Source organism: Geospiza fortis, unplaced genomic scaffold (assembly GCF_000277835.1).
Source record: "Geospiza fortis unplaced genomic scaffold, GeoFor_1.0 scaffold391, whole genome shotgun sequence".
Lineage (NCBI taxonomy): Eukaryota > Metazoa > Chordata > Aves > Passeriformes > Thraupidae > Geospiza > Geospiza fortis.
Window position 1 is genome coordinate 618,950 of NW_005054472.1, and position 8,848 is coordinate 627,797.

Sequence of the window (8,848 nt, forward strand, 5' to 3'; positions counted from 1 at the left end):
TTTTCACATTGGTAAATATTCCAATACTGTAAATATTCCAATACTGTATTTTTCACATCGGTAAATATTCCAATACTGTAAATATTCCAATACCGCATTTTTCACATTGGTAAATATTCCAATACCCATTTTTCACACCGGTGAACATTCCAATCCCTCGGGCTGCCCAGCCGGGAGCTGGTCCCTGGCCCTGCCCGGGCTGTGCTCGGGTCCTGCTGCTGCTCCCCGTGGCTGCTGCAGCCCCAGAGGTGTCAGACTCAGCACGCAGAGGTGTGAAGGGTGTGAAGCACCGGCAGCAGTTTCCATCCCCCGAGGTCTCCAGGCTTGCGCAGGTTCCACGTTTTGGGGAAAAAAAAAAAAACCAAACCAAAAAAAGATTCTCTAAACAAACGCAAATCCTGGCAGGGAACCCCCAGCTTGCCTCGGATGGGGTGAGGTTTGGGTTTCTTGTGTTACAGAGATCCTGTTTTGGAAATTACGGCGCTCACTGACACAAATGTCAACCCCGGTGGGAAGATGCGTGGCTTGAAATGTTTTCTGTGTGTGTTTGGGCAGGGAAGAGCAGAGCGGGGCTCATTTCCCTCTCCATTCCCCTCAGCTGGGCACTGGATTGAAGCCAGCAGTGGAGAGCAGGTCTCCAGGATGGTCCTGGATCTTCCCATGGTGGTCATGAAGCTTCCCAGGGTGGTCCTGGAGCTTCCCATGGTGGCTCTGAAGTTTCCCAGGGTGGTTCTGGAGCTTCTCATGATGGTCCTGGACCTTCCCATCATGGCTCTGAAGCTTCCCAGGATGGTCCTGGAGCTTCCAAGGATGGCTCTGAAGCTTCCAGGGTGGGTCTGAAGCTTCCCAGGATGGTCTTGGAGCTTCCCAAGATGGTCCTGGAGCTTTCCATGGTGGTCATTAAGTTTCCCATAGTGGTCCTGAAGCTTCCAGGATGGTCCTGGAGCTTCCTCTGATGGCTCTGAAGCTTCTCAGGATGATCCTGGAGCTGGCCATGAGGCTTCTCAGGATGGTCCTGAAGCATCCAGGATGGTGCTGGAGCTTCCCAGGGTGGTGTTGAAGCTTCCAGGATGGTCCTGGAGCTTCCTATGGTGGTCCTGGACCTTCCCATGGTGGTCATGAAGCTTCCCAGGGTGGTTCTGGAGCTTCCCATGGTGGTCCTGGAGCTTCCCAGGGTCACCATGAAACTTCTCAGGATGGTCCTGAAGCTTCCTAGGATGGTCCTGGAACTTCCCATGGTGACTCTGAAGTTTCCCAGGGTGGTTCTGGAGCTTCCCATGATGGTTCTGGAGCTTCCAAGGTGGTCCTGGAGCTTCCCATGGTGGTCCTGGAGCTTCCCATGATGGTCCTGGAGCTTCCAGGATTGTCCTGGAGCTTCCCAGGATGGACCTGGAGCTTCTCAGGATGGTTCTGGAGGTTCCCAGGGTCACCATGAAGCTTCTCGGGATGGTCCTGAAACTTCCTAGGATGGTCCTGGAATTTCCCATGGTGTCTCTGAAGCATCCAGGATGGTACTGGAGCTTCCCATGGTGGTCCTGGAGTCTCTCAGGGTGGTCCTGAAGCTTCCCAGGATGGTCCTGGAGTTTCCTATGGGGGCTCTGAAGCTTCCCATGGTGTCTCTGGAGCTTCCAGGATGGTCCAGGACGATTCTGGGGCTTCCCAGGCTTTCCTGAACATCCCAGCCCCTGGAGAAGAAGGCTGCCCATGGTGTCACCCCCTCCACAGTCCCCTGTCCCTCCCTGCCCAGCAGAACTGTCCCTCTGGAGGGGTTTTGGCCCCAGGCTCTCTCTTTCTGTCACCACTTTCAGTGCCTGGGTGGATGAAACCCGGGGCTGTTTTCTGTGAAGCTGTTGGTGCTAAAAGGAATAGCTGGGGCAGTGTGGGTGGGGGTGAGAACAGACTTACTCACACGGGGCCGTGTTTTTGGTGCTTTTAGGTTTGAAACGCGAATTTTGGGGCAGATCTGCTGACAGGGAGCTGTAAATAAATTGGCTGGAGAGCAGCAGAGAGGGAAGAGGAGAGGTGCTGGAATTCTGGGGGCTCTGGGAGCAGGTAAGGATGGGAAAAGCAGCAGGAAGGAATTCAATTTTGTGCTGGGGAAGGTGAGATGGATTCACACATCATGGCTGGAAGGAGATGAAATTCAAAGTCCCTTCCAGAATCATTCTGTGGTTCCATCACCTTTGGGAAAAACAACCCAAGGGTGGCCAGAATATAAAATCTTGGATTGAGGACCAAAATCTTGGATTGAGGACCAGAATCTTGGATTGAGGACCAAAATCTTGGATTGAGGACCAGAACCTTGGATTGAGGACCAAAATCTTGGTCTGGGACCTGAGGGAGGTGATGGCCACAATGATTTGCAGGAGTCAGCTGCAGTGGGAGCAGAGCACGGAAACCTGGGGGGACCTGTGAGCTGCTGACTCCAGGGGAATTAGTGAACAATTCAGTGCAACATTTGAAATTTTTAGTAGTTAGTAAAAAAATAACCCCTCTCTCCTCACCCCACCTGCTTTATTTTTAGCAGCAAGCTTCCTGCTAAGGAGAAAAAAAAGTAAAAAAAAAAATAATTCTTGCTTTTGAGGTGATTTTGATCAAAAGTCTGGCTCTGCTCCAGGATGATCACTGGGGAGGGGATGAATCACGAAGATCTCTGTTCTTATCTGCGCACGCAACAAGTTTCTGCTGCTCTTGCAAGGATGGGGGTGAAGCCCCTTCCTCCAGCCGTGGTTTGCTCTGCTCCCATGGTGTTGGTCAACTCTGGACAGCCCCAGGAGCACAAAATGTCCTGTGGCTGGTGTAGATGTGCAGGAGGAAGGAGCGTTGTGCAACAGCACTGAGGAGCCCTCAGCTGGTTGCTGTTTCACTCCTGCCCTTTGTTTTGTGATTATTTACTGTTTATTGCCCTGATTTACCACTGAGGGTGGTTGTTTGTCCATGCCTGGGCTCTCAGGACTGGCAGAGCTGCTCTGCAGCCACTGCCTCCTTCTCTTGGCCAAGGAAGTTGGCTTGGGTTGGTTTGTACCCTGGGATCACCTCCTGGTAAGCTGGACAGCTCAAAAAGGCAAAAATTCTGTGCAAAATCAGCTGATGGTTGTATTTTTCTTAAGGATTAGACCAGGCACATCAGGGCAATATCAGGATTTCCTGACACAAAGCTTGGCCTGCACATGGTTAAATTGATTAATGCTCAGAAAATGCTGGATTTCTGAAAATCCATTGGATCAGCCTGCTCAGACCTGGGGCTGCAGGGATCCTGCTGAGGGCTGGCTGTAAAAGGACAGCTGGTGATGCAAATCTGGCTGTGAAAGCAGAAGAAGGAGATGTGATTTTTGCTCAGAGTAAGGTTTTCTTCACAAATTGCTCCATCAAAGTGTAACAGGCCCACAGGAATCCTGCTCTAGGCTTTTGCAAAGCCTTTTCCAACCAGGAAAGGCAAAGCTCTGAAAATCAGCCCCAGCAGGTTGTGGAGAGGGTGTGTGAGATGTGCCAGCCACAGCAGCTGAGCCCAGCATTGCAAAAGAGTCAGGAAACCGAATTTCAGCTCAGAAAAAAAGCAAATTTGGTGCTGCTGCCAGGAAAGGAACTTTGTAGTCCAGCTCTGGAGCAAAGGAGATGGTTTGGTTGCTTCAGGGTGTGATGAAATGGTGGAGAGACCCTGCCAAGAGGCCAAAGGCAACAGGTCACAAGGCAGAAAATGAGAACTGCTGGGGTTGAACCTCTAAATCAGCATCCCTGAGCATCTGCGCTGCCCTCCAACAGCCCCAGGAGGGGCAGTGCCTGTCCCACACCCACGTGTGTCACATGTTAATTAACGTCACACGTTAATTAATGTCGCACATGGATGCACTCCTGGCTGGGATGGCACTCAGGAATGTCACAGCTCTGGGCCCTCACCTTGTCCCTGCTGCTCTGTGGGCTTTTGGCACCTAAAGGGGCCTTTAATGAAGGTGGGGATGAACATCTCAGGGGAGTTGTTGTGACACGACAGGGGGGAATGGGTTTTAATTAAAATAGGGTAGATTTAGACTAGATATAAGGGAGAAACGTTTTAAAAGGAAGGTGGTAAAGCACTGAAATTGGCTGCTGGGAGAGGTGGTGGCTGCCCTGTCCCTGGAAACATTCAAGGCCAGGTTGGATGTGGCCTGGAACAACCTGGAATGGTGGAAGGTGTCCCAGCCCATGGCATGAGGTGGGAACAATATGATCAATAAATTCCCTTCCAACCCAAACCATTGTGTGATCAGGAGCCTCCCTGGGGTTCAGTTTTGGATCTGAGTCCTCTGCAGAGCCCAGGCTGCGTGAGGATGCAGCGACTCAGCACAGAGGGGACAGCGAGTGCTGCCTGCCCCTGTGGGTGCTGCCCCTGTGGGTGCTGCTTCTATGGGTGCTGCTCCTGTGAGTGCTGCTCTCCCAGCCTGCCCAGGCTCTTCTCCTCTCAGCCCTGAGGAGTTGTGAAACCCCCAGCTCTGGGGCTGCTGGGGCTGCCAGAGGCTCGGCTGTGGCATGGCCCATCCACGTGCTGAGAACCTGCAGGGAACCTGCTGGGAACCTGGTGAGACCCTGCAGAGAACCTGGTGAGAACCTGCAGAGAACCTGCTGGGAACCTGGTGAGACACCTTGCTGAGAACATGCAGGGAACCTGCTGAGAACCTGGTGAGAACCTGCACCTTGCTGAGAACATGGTGAGAACATGCACCTTGCTGAGAACATGCAGGGAACCTGCTGAGAACCTGGTGAGAACCTGCACCTTGCTGAGAACATGGTGAGAACATGCACCTTGCTGAGAACATGGTGAGAACATGCACCTTGCTGAGAACATGCAGGGAACCTGCTGAGAACCTGGTGAGAACCTGCACCTTGCTGAGAACCTGCAGGGAACCTGCTGAGAACATGCACCTTGCTGAGAACATGCAGGGAACCTGCTGAGAACCTGGTGAGAACCTGCACCTTGCTGAGAACATGGTGAGAACATGCACCTTGCTGAGCACCTGGTGAGAACCTGCTGAGAATCTGGTACCTTGCTGAGAACCTGGTGAGAACCTGCTGGGAACCTGCTGAGAACCTACAGGTAACCTGCCCCTTGCTGAGAACCTGCAGGGAAGGTCCCCACCACTCCCACCAGCCCCACACAGCCCCTGCTCTGCCTGCGAGCCACCTGGAGGATTGTGTGGCTTTGCTTGCCCCATAACCACCATTCATCTGCTCTTTTCCTGCTCTGAACAGATTCTGGAAGCAGCAGGCATGGGGCAAAGCTTCTGCCAGGTTGGTGTGGCAGGACTGAACCCCTTTCTTGGCCGGGATGAACCCTGGGGATGTGGCCACATTTCTCCTCACAGAGAAAAGCAAGGCACAACCTCCCAAGGATGTTTTCTGGGAATTGCAGCGAGGAACCTCAGAGAAAGAAAAAACAGTTCTTATCTCAACTGCTGCTCCACATGTGGAATGTGTTCTGGAGATTGTTCACCCGAGGTGACCAATTGCATCCACGTGTGTGTGTCGGGACTGCCGGGAGATTTTGTGGAGTTGGGTGCTCGTTCAATTTCAGTTTAGATGTAGTGTAATATAGTGTAATATAGTGTAGTATAATATAGTATATTAAAGTCATCAATTAGCCTTCTGATATCATGGAGTCAGATGTAGCCATGATATTTTCTGAAAAAATCCCTTTGCCAGGATTTTTTTTCTCCTGAGAAGCTGAGAGGCCTCAGAGGAAAAGAAAAACAATAATTACCTGCTGCTGTGGAACGCAGCAGGTGCAGCAAGCGAGATAAGAATTGTGTTTTCCTTCTTCTCTGCTTGCCTCACAGCTTCTCTCTGTTCAGAGGGCATGTGAATACCACAGTCAGATGCATCATTCTTCCCTTGCTTTTACAATGTGGGGGTTTTGGAGCTGGGGAGCTCTGGGGGTGCAGTCCCTGAGGAGCTCTGGGAGCAGGAGAAAAAATCCTATGGAAAGGATTTTTCATAAAATGTGTCTGTGACAAGAATAAATGCTGAAATCACTTTTAGTACCCCTTGCTTTAGGCCTTTCTTTTTTTAGAATATGTGGTGGTGTTCACAGGGGTCCCAGGATGAGGGAAGAGACGAGGATCTGACTCCGTGTTTCAGCAGGCTTGATTTATTATTTTATGATATATATTACATTAAAACTATACTAAAAGAATAGAAGAAAGGATTTCATCAGAAGGCTTGCAAGTGAAGGAAAAAAAATGGAATTATAATAAAATCTTGTGACTGACCAGAGAGTCTGAGCCAGCTGGACTGTGATTGGCCATTAATTAAAAACAACCCCATGAGACCAATCAAAGCTGCACCTGTTGCATTCCACAGCAGCAGATAACCATTGTTTACATTTCATTTCGGAGGCCTCTCAGCTTCTCAGGAGAACAAATCCTAAGGAAAGGATTTTTCATAAAACGTGTCTGTGACAAGAATAAATGCTGAAATCACTTCTAGTACCCATTGTTTTGGGCCTTTTTGTTATAATAAATGCTGAAATCACTTTAGTACCAGGAGTGTGGTCCCGTTTTCAGCACCCAGCTCTGGTAATTACTCAGCCTCTCACCGCCTGAGGGAAGGAATTGGCAGCTCTGCAAAGCCAGGGCTGTGCCCTCCATGACCTACGTGCCCAGCTGGGGCTCTCAGCCCTGTTTTTGTTGCTCCCCCTGGCCTCTTTCACGGCAAAAGCCCCAATTTCAGTCACGTGCTGCCAAAATCTAGGGCACAGAGAGGCAGGAGCCGCGTGGGCCTGAGCGGTGCAGCCAGTTCGAGTTAAATAACAAGTGTTCAAACTACAACCACAACAAAATGAGGAAAGTTCCGAAAGCTTCTGCCGTTCAAATGGAGTCACAGCAGAGTTTGTTTTAATTTTACCCCTTTTTGTGCTTAAAGTCCCTCACATCACCTCAAGGCTTGTCCCTGGGCTTTGGGGCACCCAGGAGGAGGTGTTCATCTTCCTCGTGACATGAGACAAATGTTTTCCTGTCCCAAGAAAGAGGCCAGTGAGGATTGGTTCCTTAGTCCCAGCACATGACTGGCTGTCTGTCCTGCTGTGTTCAGGAGATGTCTGTCTGTCTGTCCTGCTGTGTTCAGGACACACACTTCCACCCTGGTGTTCAGCTGGGATTTGCCCTCCTCGCGTTGGCCAGCAGCAGTTGATGAAGAAAGTTAATTATTTTCCCTGGCAGCAAGTACAGCACCGGGTGCTCAGGGCTTTGAGGAAAGTTTCTAAAGAAAGAAAAAGCAAAAGCAGAAGGAGCAGCTCCCCCCAGGCAGCCCCAGGTGGAGATGCAGGATTTGGGCTGGGGGGAAGCTCAGCCCTGGGGCAGAGAGCCTGGGAGGTGATTTAGGCTCTCAGGACTAGGGCTGCTGAGCTGACAGCTCTCTCAGGGGGAGGATACCCAGCAAGGAAACCCAACTTCTGTGGGATAACAAAACCAGAAACCACCACCTTTGATCTCTACCACGGCTTCGTGCTTTTACTGTAACACCCAGACTGCCACTGAGATTGGCAGGAACTACCTCAGCCCTGCTGGGGCTCTCAGCAGCTTTTGGGGAGCCAGGAGGAGCAAAAGGCTGGGGTTTATGGTGGTTCTTGTCTCCAAACACTGATATTTTGGGCTTAGCTGATGCTGGGAGCTGAGGGATCTGCAGAGCTGCTACCCACACCCAGCACAGGTCAGGGTGCAGCCTGGAGGGACACTGGGTGATGCTGGTGCCAGGATTCCAGCTGGAATTAGGTCACCTGTGTGTCGCAGACATCCTTTTCACTAAAATCCTTTCTTTAAGATTTTTTTTCCTTCTGGGAAGCTGAAGCCCCAGAAACAAAAAGTAAACAATAATTATCTGCTGCTGTGGAATGCAACAGCGTGACCCGTGATTAGTCTCGTGTGGATGTTTTAGTTCGGTGACCAGTCACAGCAGAGCTGGCTCTCGCAGTCTGTCAAGGCCAGCTTGTGTGTTATCATTCTTTACTTTCTGTTTTTAGGTAGCTTAGCAGCTTCTGGAAACTCTCCTTTCTTTTTCTTTTTAAATATATATATATAGAAAAATATATATTTATATGTATATTTATATAGTTATAATAGATGTATATATCATAAAATAATAAATCAAGCCTTCTGTAATGGAGTCAAAGATCTCGTCTCTCCTTCACCCCAAAAACCCTTGTGACCACCGTCACAACCTGTGATGGTGCCCTGGGTTTCCCAGCTCTCCAAGCTGCCATTTTGGCTTTTTCCCTGTTTTTTTAGACCAGTGCATCCCGTGGACAGAGCTCCAGCACTGGGAAGATGCTGCTGGAGGATTGCACAATTCATGGGATTGCTCCTCCCATGGTGTTTCCCTGCTCTAAGGGATCAACGCCAGGAATCTGGTGAGAAATTTGCTTTTAAATGTGACAGATCTCAGGTTTCCTCACTTCCCTGGTCGTTAACACAAGCAAAGGTGTCCCTGGGGGTCCTTCCCAGCTGGCTCTGTGCCCTCTGGGCTCTGTCCCAGCCCAGTGACCCTGGCACAGCATCCAGGCCTGGAGCTGATTTACAGCCCTGCTGAGAGCCCACAAGGACAGGACAGAGGCTGCCTTCATTAGAGAGTCTTTATTAGCAAAAATAAAGGATTTCTTGTCACATAATTTCAGATAAATAGGTGGGAGTTCACCCAGTGACAGAAGCCGCGCTGATGTTGTCCTTGGCTCCAGGGCTGTCCTTGCTTCTCCCATGACATCGAAGGTGTTTGGAGGGAAAGACAAGCTCAGAATCGGCTCAACAGGAGCTTAATGTGCTTTGTAAGAAGCTTAATTTAAGTTTTACAGTCTTTCGCTGCCCTTGAGCCTGAGCTTTCAGCA